Source organism: Odocoileus virginianus, unplaced genomic scaffold, assembly GCF_023699985.2.
Source record: "Odocoileus virginianus isolate 20LAN1187 ecotype Illinois unplaced genomic scaffold, Ovbor_1.2 Unplaced_Contig_20, whole genome shotgun sequence".
Taxonomy (NCBI): Eukaryota; Metazoa; Chordata; class Mammalia; order Artiodactyla; family Cervidae; genus Odocoileus; species Odocoileus virginianus.
Genome location: NW_027224337.1, coordinates 1,280,335 through 1,296,277, shown reverse-complemented (window position 1 = coordinate 1,296,277; position 15,943 = coordinate 1,280,335).

Genomic DNA, 15,943 nt, shown 5'->3' with positions numbered 1-15,943 from the left:
TGATGCTGTACGAAGATGAACTTTGTTTACACTGTGGCTTCACGTATACTTTGGCACACCACTGTGTGACCCAGCATGAAAAGCCAAAGCATTAAAGTTTTACTGTTCTTCACTTCAAGAAGATGAAAATGTGAAAGCTGTACCTAGAGATGTAACTGAAAATTCAATCCCATTGTCCTGACTTAATTTCTGACTGCTTTTTCTTAAACTGGTCTCAGAAGGTTTCCTACAATTAACCTTTCCTTTTACCCCATATGGAACAAAGGAAAAGAAAAATAGTTCAGTTTTGTATGTGCTGAGTTTGAGATGCCTGGGAGCGTGTGGAATTTAGGAAAGAGTTCTTCCCTGGGAAAAGAGATTTGAGAGTTCTTGGCAGTTAAAGCTAAGGAAATGGATGGGATGACTCAGGGTATATATGCCGAAGGAAAGGAGACTGAGGTCAGACATTAGGGGACAGACAGGATACAGAATCTATGAAGGAGACTGAGAAATTGCCTTTCAGAGAGGAAAGGGAACCTGCAAAATTCATCACAGTACCCAGTACAGTGTCTTCCTTGTACATAGGAGAGACTCAAAAATCAATTACCAAATGAATTTAGCAAACATAGCCCTTCTTCATTCAAAGCACGGTGCTGGTATAGAGAATACAGGGATGACTCCTCCAGGGCCCAACAGGCCATTTGGAGGGACAAATCATGAATAAGCACAAGATAGTAAGATGGATAGTGAATAAAGTGGTGTGCACAAGGCATACTGGAGTATTAAGAAAGGAGGAGATCAGTAAGGAACTTTTCAGAAGAAACAATGCTAGGGCTGAATCTTGAAGACTTGAGTAGGCATTCATCAAGTGTTGGGTAGAAAGGTCCCCTAGGAGAGCATTCCAGGCAGCAAGATCTGCAGGTGGAAGTGTGCTGAATTATGAAACAGAATGGAGTGGTTGAGAAATTCCAAGTAAGTAATTTGGTACATCTGGGATTTCGTTTTGAGGATGAAGTGGAGGAAATGAAGCGAGAAAACCAGGCAAGATCAGGTTACAAAGGGCCCTGTAAGACATGATAAAGTGCTTGGATTTTATCCTGAAGACTAGGGGAAGCCACTGAAGGATTTTTAAATGAATAGAAAAGGGATCAGATTTACAATTCAGAATGATCATTCTTGCATCAGACCGGAAGTTGGGTTCGGGGACAAGACTTGAAGCAAGGAAATCGAATAAGAGGCTAGTTAAGGGATCCAAGGGGAGTTGAGGGAAGACTAGACTAGGACAGAAGCCGAGGGAATGGCGAGAAGCCAACAGATGAGACAGGTATAGAGGAGATAGAATAGACTAGATATCACGTGTGCGTCATGAGGTAGAGGAAGAAGTTAAGAGGCAAGCACGATACCACATTCCTGCTTGGACAGTTGGGTGAAGTAATTCCATTCACAGCGAATGAAGACAGCAGAGGAGAAGCAGATCTGAGATGAGCTTTGCTGTAAACATACTCATGTTACAGAGCTGTCTTGTGAGAGTTGTTCTGGAGTTCAGAGGATATATATAAGATAGCAATACACATGTGAGAATCACACACATATGTGGAAACTGAAGCAACTGAACTGGATGAGATTTCCCAGACAAAAAATATAGAGTAAAAGGAAAAGGATAGAGTCAACATTCAAAGGCCAGACAGAGAAAAAGAAGCCCTCTGAGGAGGGTGACAAGAACTACAGCTAGAACACTGGTGTCTCAAAATCCAGGGGATGTGGGGTCAGAAACATCTTCAGATTCTGAGCTTCTGGGGACAGACACTACATAATTTTTGTGTTCTTGGAACCTGATGTTGGCCAAGCTCCAAATAGTAGTTATTATAATGAGTATCTTTGGCCATCCGGCTTGAAAATATTCACTGGTGACCTCTAATGGAGCAGTCTCTTGAGAGGAGCAAAAGCAGAAACCATGAAAACAACTAGAAAAGTTCAGTGACAGTGAAAAGGGAGGACAGGGACTGCCCTGGCAGTCCCATGGTTAAGACTTTGCCTTTCAGTGCTGGGGGCAGGTGGGAGGGGAGTGCAGTTTCAATCCCTGGTCATAGAGCTAAGATCCAACATGCCTTACAGTCAAGAACCAAAACATAAAACAAGCAGTATTGTAACAAATTCAGTAAAGACTTAAGGAGTTGGGAGAGATCGAGACAACAGCAGCAACTTGAGGGGAAAGGAGATTTAAACAGTAAATTTTGAAAATCAATGAATTCATTTTTTGCTATAGTCTGAATGTTTGTGTGCCGCCCCCCCTCAAACTTATATGTTGAAATCCTAATGCCCAGGGACTTCCCTGGTGGTCCAGTGACTAAGATTCCACACTCCCAACGTAGGGGGCTCAGGTTTGATCGGGGAACTAGATCACATGCTGCAACTAAGAGCTCTCATGCCACAACTAAAAAAGATGCCCCAGCTAAAGATCCTGCATGCCACAATGAAGATCGAAGACCCTGGATGTCACAAAGACCAGTGCAAATAAATAAGTAAAAAAATCTTAAGAAAGAACTCCTAAGCCCAACTGGATGGTATTGGGAGGTGGGGCCTTTGGAAGGTGGTTAGGTCCTGAGGGCGGAAGCCTCACAAATGGGAATATTGTTCTTATAAAGAGGACACAGTGGGAAGATGCCAGCTATGAAACTGGATGAGGGTCCTTACTAGAATTTAACCATGCCAGTACCTCGATCTTGGATTTCCCATCTGTCAGAATGATGAGAAATAAATTTCTATTGTTTATAAATAACCCAGCTTGTGATATTTTTGTAATAATAGCCTAAATAGACTAAGACAATTTTATAATGAGTACTTTTGCCAGGTCTTAGTTATGAAGATAGACAATTAAGGATTTAGACAAATTTAAGGGAAAAGTACAAAATCTTGTGTTGAGGGCAAAGGGGCTGGAGGAGATCTTTCTCATTCCCTACTGTGGCTTCCACCACCTTTATGTAAAGCCTCTTTTCTTGAGAACTCAAGACATTGGTTGTACCACCTCCTCCTGATGTTCTTGGCCTTAACTGCTAGTGGATGTCTAAAGCACCTGCTGGCCCAGTACACAGGAAATCAATTGGCAAGCCTGCACTTTGAACATGTCTGCCTTTGAGGAGAAAACATGCAGTGTGTAGCCCAGAGCTAGTCACAAAATGAATCAGATTTAGCAGGATGGGCTAGAGAAGATAGACAAAATATCAGGAATTCCAGACATGACTGAGAAATCAACATGGAGCTAGCAGAGATAGGAGCAAGTACAGGATAGTCCAAGCTCTGAAAGGGTTTTATAATACTAAGAACCACTTCCCCACATCCATCTTTTTTTATAACTTACTGAGCCATTCATTGCACAAGCCAATTGGGGGTGAAGGTGGGAGAAGACAGCTCCTGATCATTCACACCTTCATTCAAGTCTTAGGCATAGAGTCTTACCATCCCAACCTGGGATGCTCCATTCAAGGTGCTGGCCCCATAGTTCTTTATTGTTCTCTCCTCCTGAAGCCCATCTCTCCAGCCATTCTGTTTACCAGGCCTTTGACCCTTTCGTGACCAGATCTACTTTACCCCAAAAGCTTTACGCTCCAGAATCTCATTCTCTAAAGCCAGCTTCTGGCCTCTGGGTCTCTCATTCCCTTTGCACATATATCAAATTTTTAAACTCTAGAAACTCTGTAATCTCCTGAACTCTTTTCTACCTGTGTGTACCAGGCCTTTCTTTCTTTAGTTTGGATATCATGATCCAACACTTCATCTGTTCTCATGGTAGCTCCTACTCAACCCCATATCTTTCTCTCCCACCTACTTACGAATTACCAGGTTAGTCCTGTGCAGTCATCACTAAGCTGCTCGGAACTAAAATGTATTACACAACCACTGACAATGAGATCAACAAAATTCGGTCCTGAACACAACTATACAGTCGTAAATTGCTCAATCCTACCATCTCTTGACCCCTCAACTGTTCTACACTTCTCTTAAACTCTTTTGTATCATCTTCATCTCTTGTTATAAGCACTTAACCTCACCTCCTCCTACTTCTCAAAAAAAAAAAGAAAAGGCTATAAACTTGGTCTTCTCAATTCTCTACCCTCCTGATCTTTATCTACACCCAGGAATTAGGCAGTTAGCTGAAAGTCCGTTTACTGAAGACAGGTCACCCAGTGACCAAGCTCCCAAAGGCTCAATTCATCAAGTTTTCCAAAGTTATCAAGTTTAAAAATTGTTGGTTTTGAGCACCATAATCTAATCTGGTAAAGTTATCAATTCACCGAAAATTTGTTTCTATCAGTAGTTTATCAATTTTATGGAAATTGTGTTGCATGGAAAGGTTTAATAACTTTGTAGATTCACTTATTTTTCTTTTTTTTAGTTTTCAATTAATTTCAGGTTGACTTAGTTTACCAAAGTCTTCTCTTTAGTTCTATTGTGTATCACATTTCAATCAAATTGTATTGAATATCACTATTGTGTGTGATACTCACATCAGAAACTTAGGATTCAGATGCCCAAAACAAATAGATAATACTCATTTGATCAAGCTGATTTTTTAAAAAATCTAGGCATTAAAAAAAGTTAAAAATGGCACTTTTTAACTCATTCTGTGAAGCCATTACCATGAACTAAATCCAGAAAAAGAGATCACAAGAAAAGATCAATATCCCTTATGAACATAGATGCAAACTTTTTCAACAGAATACTAGCAAGCTGTATTCAACAATATAAAGAATTATAAACCAGAACCAAGTTAGTTTTACCCTAGAAATACAAGGTCAGTTACCATTCTGAAATCAATCAGTAAATAAAAACCAATTGCATTTCTAAACACTAGCAAGGAGCAATCAAAAAAATAAAACAATTTCATTTACAATAATATCAAAAAGAATAAAATGTTTAGGGATAAATTTCACAAAAGAAGTTTACACACTGAAAACTACAAAAGATTATTGAGATAAAATGTAAAACGCCTAAATAATGTAAAGATAACACATGTTCATGGATGCAAAGACTTAATATTGTTAAGATGCAAATAGTCCCCAAATTGATTGAGAGATTCAACACCATCCCATGAAAGTTATGCTGCCTTTTTTTATTTGCAGAAATACTAAAATTCATACAGAAATTCAAGGGACTCAGAGTAGCCACACAAAATATTCTTGAAAAAGAACAAAATGGGAGGGCTTATAATTCCTCATTTTAAAACTTATACAAAGTCAGCAAGACTATGTGGTACTGGCATAAGGATAGACATGTAGATGAGAATAGAATTGAGAGGTCAGAAATAAACCCTCACATTTATAGTCAATTTTTTCTTGACAAGGATGACAAGAAAATCAAAAACAAGTCTTTTCAACAAATAATGATAAGACTAGCTATCTACGTGTAAAAAAGTTGCCCTACCTCACCCACATACAAAAATTAATTCAAATGGATCATAGACCTAAATGTAAAAGCTAAAACTATAAAGCTTTTTAAAAATAGTAAATCTTGACCTTGGATTAGATGCTGATGTCTTAGGTAGGATGCCAAAAACACAAACAACAAAAGGAAAATAAGAAGGAGAAGAGGCACCATAGGGGTGGGGAACAAAAGGGTTATAAAATGTGATTATATGGAATCGTATGTGTGAAACTGAAAACTGCAAAGCACTACAGAATTTAAAGAATCATTCAATTAAAGTTTTTTTAAAAAGAAAATTAGATAATTATTTAAGGAACAGAATATCCAAAAACTGTGGACTGTGGAAGACAAGAACTGTGGGACAATAACAATATATGTAATGGGAATATGGAGTAGGAAATAGAAACAGATAAATATTTGAAGTAATAATATGGAGGAGGAAATAGAAACAGAATAAATATTTGAAGTAATAATTTCTCTGAAATTATTGGACGACACCAAACCACAAATCCAGAAAGTTCAGAAGACATCAAAATGGACACCGAAAAAATCTACACCTAGGTGTACAAGACTGCAGAATATTTAAACTACAGATTATTCAAACCACAGGAAATCAAAGACAGAAAAAAATCCTGAAAGAAACCAGAGAAGAAAATATACAATGGCCAATAAGCATATAAAAAGAGGCTGAACATGATCAGTCATTCAGTTCAGTTCAGTCACTCAGTCCTGTCCGACTCTTTGTGACCCCATGGACTGCAGCATGCCAGGCTTCCCTGTCCATCACCAACTCCCAGAGCTTGCTCAAACTCATGTCCATTGAGTCAGTGATGCCATCCAGCCATCTTATCCTCTGTCATCCCCTTCTCCTCCTGCCTTCAATCTTTCCCAGCATCAGGGTCTTTTCCAATGAGTCAGTTCTTCACATCAGGTGGCCAAAGTATTGGAGTTTCAGCTTCAGCATCAGTCCTTCCAATGAATATTCAGGATTGATTTCCTTTAGGATGGACTGGTTGGATCTCCTTGCAGTCCAAGGGACTCTCAAGAGTCTTCTCCAACACCACAGTTCAAAAGCATCAATTCTTCAGTGCTCAGCTTTCTTTATAGTCCACCTCTCACACCCATACAGGACTACTGGAAAAACCATAGCTTTGACTAGACGGACCTTTGTTGGCAAAGTAATATCTCTGCTTTTTAATATGCTGTCTAGGTTGGTCATAGCTTTTCTTCCAAGGAGCAAGCGTCTTTTAATTTCATGGCTGCAGTCACCATCTGCAGTGATTTTGGAGCCCCCCAAAATAAAGTCTTTCACTGTTTCCACTGTTTCCCCATCTATTTGCCATGAAGTGATTGACTAGGATGCCATGATCTTAGTTTTCTGAATGTTGAAGTTTAAGCCAGCTTTTTCACTCTCCTCTTTCACTTTCATCAAGAGGCTCTTCAGTTCCTCTTCACTTTCTGCCATAAGGGTGGTGTCATCTGCATATCTGAGGTTATTGATATTTTCTCCCGGCAATCTTGATTCCAGCTTGTGCTTCATCCAGCCCGGCATTTCGCATGATGTACTCTGCATAGAAGTTAAATAAGCAGGGTGACAATATACAGCCTTGACATACTCCTTTCCCAATTTGGAACCAGTCTGTTGTTCCATGTCCAGTTCTAACTGTTGCTTCTTGACCTGCATACAGATTTCTCAGGAGGCAGGTAAGGTGGTCTGGTATTCCCATCTCTTGAAGAATTTTCCACAGTTTATTGTGATCTACACAGTCAAAGGCTTTGGTGTAATCAATGAAGCAGAAGTAGATGTTTTTCTGGAATTCTCTTGCTTTTTCTATGATCCAACAGATGTCTGTACATTAGTCATTAGGATGTTCCTGTACATTAGTCACTAAGGAAGTGCAAATCAAAACCTTTGAGATACCACTTCATACCCACTAAGATGATTACAGTACAAAAGATGAACAGTAAGTGTGTTGGCAAGGATGAAGATATATTGGAACCAGCATACTTTCCTGGTAGAAAGGTAAAATGGTGAAGTTGCTATAGAAAAATTTGGCCCATTTCCTCAAATATTTCCTCAAAATGGTAAACATAGTTTACAAAATGCAGTTAACAATATATCATATCAGCAATTCCACTCCTAGGTATATACCCAAGGGAACTGAAAGGGTGCATACAAAACTTGTATGCAGATGTTCACAACAGCATTACTCATAAAAGCCAAAAGAGGCAAAAAATCCAAATGTCCATCAACTAGTGAATGAATAATCAGAATGTGATATATTCATACGATGGAATATTATTCTGCCACAGAAGAGAATGAAATACTGATGCATGCTACAACACATATGAACCTCAAAAATAAGCTAAGTGAAAGAAGCCAGACACAAAAGGCTACTTACTATATGATTCTATTTAAATGAAATATCCAAAATAAGCAAATCTCCAGCAACAGAAAGTAATTATTGAAGAGAGAAGGAAATGGGGAGTAATTGCTTGTGGAAATGGGGTTTCTTTTGGAACAAAGAAAACATTCTAGAATTTGATTGTCGTTGATGGATATACAACTCTGTGAATATATTAAAAGCGACTATGAACTGTACACTTTAAAAGGATGAACTTTATGAAATTGTATCCCAATAAAACTGTTACTTAAATAAAAAATAAAGTCAGAGTAAAAACTTTATTTAGAAGTAGTAACAACTACATAATCAAGGATAAGGATAAGCAGAGATATTCCTAAAGTACAGTCTTCCTATAGTGACATGAATGGGACCAGCATAAATTCTACAAATGTTTCTTCAGTGTCACTGTGGCAGGAGGTCCATTTATTAATGGTCATCATGAGATCTTAGAATAATTATCTTGAACTAATAAATTTATATAATTAATTTTATCACTTACTGTAGTAACTATTAATACCATTTACCAGTAAGTAAGGAAATATTATATGGCCATATTTCAGCCCATATCTATATATCTATTAAAATTATAAATGTACAAAAAAGAATTAAAAAAACACAAATTATTAGTTTGAAAATGTTGAAAGACAGAAACCCCCCCCAAGATTGTTTATATTTGATATTTGATTCATTTTGCAATAGTTACAGAACAAAATACACAAGAAATTCTCATTCTCAAAAGTGGTAGATTCAAAGTAAGGAAAAATTTAGACTACACTGAACTTTGGCCAGGCCAGCCCTGGCAAAAATGACTTCAGTGAAACAGCTGCAAAGAAATTAAAACTAAAACTGAGCTAAACTACACTTCAAATTAGTCAACTGACACTTTGTAATCTTCAAAACTAGTTAAAATCCATACATCCATGCAAATGGTTGTAAACTTTACACATAATTAAACAAAATTTTGGTAAATTGGCAAAATTGGTGAATTTCAGCAAACTGATCACTCTGTGAACTGAAATTTAGAGAACTGGCTCTCCTTACTTCCTATCCCAGAGGACAAGAGTCCTTCCTCTTCTCCACATTTAATCCCTCCACCTGTGTTCTAGATTCCATCTGGTTCTGCCTTCTCTGGCTCCTGCTCTGTGGGAGAGAATCAAGAGTCTCCTTTTTTCTTCCCTAGAGTCTCTACAGGGAATTAAAATCCTTCAGAGCCTAAAAAACATACTTACTCTTGGAAGATCCCAACTCAAGCAGTGCTGGACTCTGGCCATTTTTTAATACTCTTGCTCACTTTCTCCAGGGCTGGGCTCTACTGAAGAGCGCTAATAATTGTGGCTTTCTCATGAGCCTTTGAGTGGGGGCTTAGTCTCAGAGCAGTCTACAACTAAGCACTGATGCTACCCAGTGCCTCCTCCCTCACTAAGAAGGAACAAATGATTAACAGAGCCAGCAAGAATTGAGAGCCTCCCGGCCTGTCATTCAGGATCATCGTTTACAAGGCAGGCCTTTGGGGTCATCCTTCCTTTCCCATGTGGTCTTCCGCACACTCATCTGTCCTTCCTTGCCCCTGGTTAATTTACCCTTTCACTGCTTCCCAGTGTTAGCCCTTTCTATCTTGGCTCTTCTCCCAATTTTTTCTGTTCTGAAACCCCAAAATTCTCAGCCCCATTATATTCCTCTGAGCCTCCAGTTCCTCAAAGAGAGCTGGTTTTGTTTAAGTACATCATTTCTTCACATTCTTCCACATGTCTATGGAGAGGGAAGTTGTCTCCATTCTCGAAGCTTCCAAAGGCCCAAACACACACAAGCACTTCTCTATACCTCCTCCCAGTCTTTGAGAATCATACCACCTTGTTATTCAAACCTCTACCCTCCTCAGTGTTGTCATGAAATGACCTCTCTTCTTCATTAGAGACTTAAGTGTAACTGCTTGTATCTTTTTCTCTCTTGCTAGCATCCTCAACTCCATGGTCCTTTGAGCCTATTATAAGGCCAACAGCCATCACTCCTCTTAACAGTGTCTCCCCTCCTTGAACACTTTCCTCAAAATCCCTAACATTCTGCCTCCCTCGTATTCCATGTTTCACAAACACCAACTCCTCTCCAGAGAGAATGGGATCACCAGGTACAATGGCCTGAAATTCCCATGTCAACCCTCCTCCCCTCCTGTCATCATAACCGTATACATGCACTTATCTGCATCCTAACCCATCTTCCCCTTTAGTCTTGAAGGAAGAGGTACCTCTCAAGGTTAAAAACCAGTTCCCTCCAGTAACCATGGTTAATTCCTCATACCTTCCTCTCTCCTTTGGGACCTTTCTCCACTAGCCATTGCCCCTCCATTAGCTTCTTACCTGTGGTGTTAAATGTGATCCTGCTGCTTACTTCCCAGCAACTGTTCCTCAGTCCTTCTTTTCCCCACTCCTCCTCTCAGCCTCATGTTACTATCCTTTCTTGTTCATTCCCTGCTGCACTCACTGAGTAGTAGTAGTTCTTCATCCTGCTGTCTCACTAGCATTCCTTCTTTATTCTGGAAGGAATCTTTATATATTCTTTCTTATATTCAGCATATACTATGCTTAGTGGCTCAGTCCTGTCCAACTCTTTGCGACCCCAGAAGCTGTTGCACGCCAGGCTCCTCTGTCCATGGGGATTCTGCAGGCAAGAATACTGGAGTGGGTTCCCATGCCCTCCTCCAGGAGATCTTTCCAACCCAAGGATCAAACCCAGGTCTCCCGCATTGCAGGCAGATTCTTTACCATCTGAGCCACCAGGAAAACCCAAGAATACTGGAGTGGGTAGCCTATCTCTTCTCCAGGGGATCTTTCCTACCCAGGAATTGAACCGGGGTCTCCTACATTGCAGGCGAATTCTTTACCAGCTGAGTTACCAAAGAAGCCCATATTCAGCATAAATGAATATTATTTATTCATTTGCCCATCAATGGAAACTTAGGTTGTTTCCACATCTTGGCTTTTCTGAATAATGCCACAATGGACATGAGGTGCAGATATCTTTTCCAGATAGTAATTTCATTTCCTTTGGATATAGCAGAATTGCTGGATCATATAGTGGTTCTATTTTTAATTTCTTGAGGAACTACCATTATGTTTTCCATGAAGGTTGTACCAGTTTACATCACCACTAGCAGTATATAAGTGTTCACTGTTCCTCCACATCTTTGCCAGCATTTTATGTCTTGTTTTTTGATAACGGCAATCCTAACAGGTTTGAGGTGATATCTCATTGTGGTTTTGATCCACACTTTCCTGGTTAGTGATGTTGAGCATGTTTTCACGTGCCTATTGGTCATATAATTTTTTCTCTGGAAAAGATCTATTAAGATCCTTCTCTTATTTTTAAATTGGATTATTTGATTTTTCTGCTATTAAATTGTATGAGTTCCTTATATATTTTGGATATTAACCCTTTAGTGGTTATATGTGGTTTGCAATATTTTCTCCCCTTCCGTAGGTTGCTTTCTCATTTTGTTGATGATCTGCTTTGGTGTTCAGAAGATTCTCAGTTTGATGCAGCCCCACCTGTTAATTTTTCCTTTTGCTCCCTTTGCTTTTAGTTTCAAATCCAAAAAAGTCATTGCCAAGATCAATGTCAAGCAGCTTACCCCCAAGGTTAAAGTTCTCCTCAGAATTTTATCGTTCCAGGTCCTAATGTTCAAATCTAGTCCCACTTTGAATTGATTTTTTTGAGTATGGTATCAGATAAGGTTCTGGTTTCATTCTTTTGCCCATAGACATCCAGTTTTCCCAGCACTAATATTAAAGACACTATCCTTTCCCCAGTGTGTATTTTTGGTACCTTTGTTGAAAATTAATTAAATGTATGAGTTTACTTGTGGGTTCTCTATTCTGTTCCGTTGATCTATATGTCTGCTTTTATGCAGATATCATACTGTTTTGATTACAGCTTTGTAATATAGTTTGAAATCAGGAGGTGTGATGCCTCTGGCTTCGTTCTTCCTCTGCTGTCTTTGAATCATTAAGATCATCAGCTATATCTTAAGTTCAGCATCTAATGGAGACCTATGAGACCTCATCTAAGTGTCATAATTTTTCCCTGCTGACAACTCTCATTCTAGAAGCTGTTTCCTTCCTTGGCTTCTATGATGGCACATTGGACATACTCTCTTGCTCAGTTCTTATCTTGTTGACCACTTCTCCCCAACCCCCTTCATGGCTCTTCCTTTGTTACCCACCCTTAATGCTGCCCAGACACTCTTTTCACTATAGATTCTCTGCAGGTGACCACATCCATTCTCACGGGTCCACTTAACCACTATAGACTGACAGACTGGTGTCTCCAAAATATCTTTCCTCACCTTACCTGAGTTCCAAATTTTATACTCAACCACCTCCTACACATCTTCATTGGGATATCTCACATACATGTTAAAGTCATCATGTCCAAAACCAAATTCATTATCATATCTCTTTCCTCTCAAACATGCTCATCCTTTTCTTCCCAAACATAGTGAGTAATATCACTAATGTACAGACCAGGAAGGTGAAAGTCATCTTATACTCTTCCTACACCACCACTCCTCACTTCTAGTTAGCCATCAAGAATGTAGTCCCTAGGGACTTCACTAGTGGTCTAGTGGCTAAAACTCTGAGCTCCCAACGCAGGGTGCCTGGGTTTGACCCCTAGTCAGAGAACTACATCCCACATGCTGCAACAAAGATCCTGGGTGCTGCAACTAAGACTGGGTGCAGCCAAATAAGTAAACAAAGATTTTCTCACAGACTTAGAAAACTAATTTATGGTTGCTGGGGGGAGGAATAGTTAGGGAGTTTGGGATGGTCATGTACACACTGCTATATTTAAAATGGATAACCAACAAGGACCTATTGTACAGCACATGGAACTCTGCTCAATGTTATGTGGCAGCCTGGATGGGAGGGGGTTTGAGGGAGAATGGATACACATATATGTATAGCTGAGTCCCTTCATTGCTCATCTGAAACTATCACAACACTGTTAATCAACTATACTGACTTTATATATGTGTATATTATATATATATGTATATTTTTATACAAAATAAAAAGTTAAAAAAATTTAAAAAGAATTGTAGTCTCTAAAACTTCTCTCATATCTTACTCTTCTTTTCTAATCCTACTACTAACTTAGTTTAGATCCTCACTACAAGCCAGGTTTTGCCAACAAAGGTCCATCTAGTCAAGGCTATGGTTTTTCCAGTAGTCATGTATGGATGTGAGAGTTGGACTATAAGGAAAGCTGAGCACCGAAGAATTGATGCTTTTGAACTGTGGTGTTGGAGAAGACTCTTGAGAGTCCCTTGGACTGCAAGGAGATCCAACCAGTCCATCCTAAAGATCAGTCCTGGGTGTTCATTGGAAGGACTGATGCTGAAGCTGAAACTCCAATACTTTGGCCACTTGATGCAAAGAACTGACTCATTTGAAAAGACCCTGATGCTGGGAAAGACTGAAGGTGAGAGGAGAAGGGGACGACAGAGGATGAGATGTTGGATGGCATCACCGACTCAATGGACATGAGTGTGAGTAATATCCGGGAGTTGCTGATGGACAGGGAGGCCTGGCATGTTGCAGTCCATGGGGTCGCAAAGAATTGGACACAACTGACCACCTGAACTGAACTATGCCTGCAATCCCATGCTTTCCTCTATCATTATACTACCCAGTGCCAATGTACAGATCTGTCTTCACAGCTTCTGAATACTCCTTAGTCATAGCCTAACAATATATCCTGAGCATAAAGCTGGCACATAGTGGCCATTAATACATATCTTCAATAAAGAGAGATAAGGAAATTTAGGTTCTCTTCTTTGAAAAACTCTCTGGCCCCCTAAAACACCTGTCCCCTGCCCCCTGCAATAGATCTCTCTCCTTCCTGTAGTCTAGCCTTATTATTTATTTATTTATTTATTTTAATTCTAGCCTTTTTAAAGAACAGGCTGTACTGCATGTCTTCAGTTCCTCATCCCTTACCCAACTCCTTTACTGACTGCTGACTAATTTCCACCCCTACCACTCCCCCTACCTTGTCTCCAAGGTCATCAATGCTCTCCCTCTGGCCAAGTCCAATGGATACTTTTCAGTCCTTGCCTCCCTGGATGCTTCTGTGTCATTCAACCCTGATCAGCACTCCTTGCCTCATGACTTCTTTCATAGCCTTTCACTTGGCTTCATTGGCACTGCATCTTCCCTTTCTTCTCCCTCTCTGGCCGCTTCTTCTCACTCTCCTTTGAAGACTGTGATTCTTCTCAACCTTTAAGTGCTAGAACTTCTTAGGGTCTGTCTCAGGCCCCCTTCTCTTCCCAATGTACATTTTGTCCCTGGGAAATCTCATTCACTCCCTTAGCTTCAAACCATTTATCACATTTCCCCTATAAGTCAGCCCAAACCTAAGATGGTTTCTCATTTTCCCAGTGAGAAAACCCAGAAAGCTTTTTGACCAAACTGAAAACATGTACCTTCAGGGATGAGGCTGAAACAACCAAAATTCTACTTCTATCAGTTAATGGACTTTATTATACATATATTTAAAGTCATGTATCATCACAAAGGGCTTCCCAGATGATGCTAATGGTACAGAATACTGCCAATGCAGGAGACACAAGAGATGCAGGTTCAATCCCTGGGTAAAGAAGATCTCCTGGAGTAGGAAATGGCACCCCACTCCAGTATTGCCTGGAAAATTGCATGGGCAGAGGAGCCTGGCATGCTACAGTCCATGGGGTCACAAAGAGTCAGACACAACTGAGCAACTGGGCACAGCACAGGATCATCGTGAAATATAAATATTTATAAATAATACATTGATTTATAAACATGCCTTTCTTTCCATATTCATAATTCAATAAATAATTTAATTCATCTTTTAACATGAATTATCCAAAGCAGTATCTTCCTCATTATTAGGGTCACTTTTTCAGCCATCTTATCTATTTTCCAAAACAGATGACCTTCTCTTCAGTCTAAGTGTAGAATTTGGGTGAGGACACAGCACAACTTGAATCCACATGTAATGCAGTCATTGGAAACTTTATCCCAAGTTACAGGTCCCATTTGCATCACGCTAAGGCAGTTAATGTTTGGCTTGCATCCTCCAAGAGTATATTCATGACTTCTAAAAGTCACTTATTTTTTTGCCTTTTATTTTTATTTTTTGCCTTTTAAAAATAACTTTTTAGATTTGTTCTGTACTGAAGTATAATATATAGAAAATGGTCTAAGCTGTAAGTGTTTGGCTTAATGAATAGTCACAGAGTAAAACATCTATATAGCATCACTCAGGCCTAGAAAGAGAACATATCCAGCAGCCTAGAACCCCTCCCAAATACTACAGTACTGCTTTTTAAAGCACTGTTTATAAAACATCCTTAGAAACATCCAACACTTGCAGTTGTGAGGCTGTGTTACCAGGAATAGTTATCAAAGCTGGGACTATCGATTCTGTGGCAAGTGACTTACACAGTCAACCATTACTGAGGACATTTCAGGTTAATGGGTCTTGCCCGAACAGTAAAAATAGATAGCGTTTATGGACCACTTACTATGTGCCAAGTATATTTACATTTATTTAATAATTTAACCCTAAGTCCGGCTTTGTATATGAGAAAACTGAGTCAAAGACAGGTTAAGTGAATTTCTAAAAGCCACACAGCTTGTAAATGGCAGGGTCTGGACCCCAAGTCAGGCAGTCTGGCTCCAGAGTCCACAAGCTTAGTCACCATACCATACTGCCCTATCCAGTGGTTTGTTGTTCAAAATAAAGTAAATGAGAGCAAACCCTGTAATATGAGAGACTTTGTAAGGACTCAAGTATAAGGTTACTCCCTCTTTCCTTTGGTATGATTTTGGAAAAACAAAACAGCAAAAACCTCACCCTATATTCAAGCTTATATGGTATTTGCAGATGATTCCCAAATATTTATGTCCATCCCAGACCGCTCTTCTAAGCTACAGACCTACCTAGCCAACAGGCACTTCAAAGTCAGCAGCCCAAATCAAAAGTCATCATCTTCCTAAAATCAGCCTTCTACAAGCTACTCCTCCTCCTTTTGTCCAACGCAGTGAATGTCACCACCAAACCCAGCTGCCCAAGCCAGAAACCTGGATGCTATCAAGGAT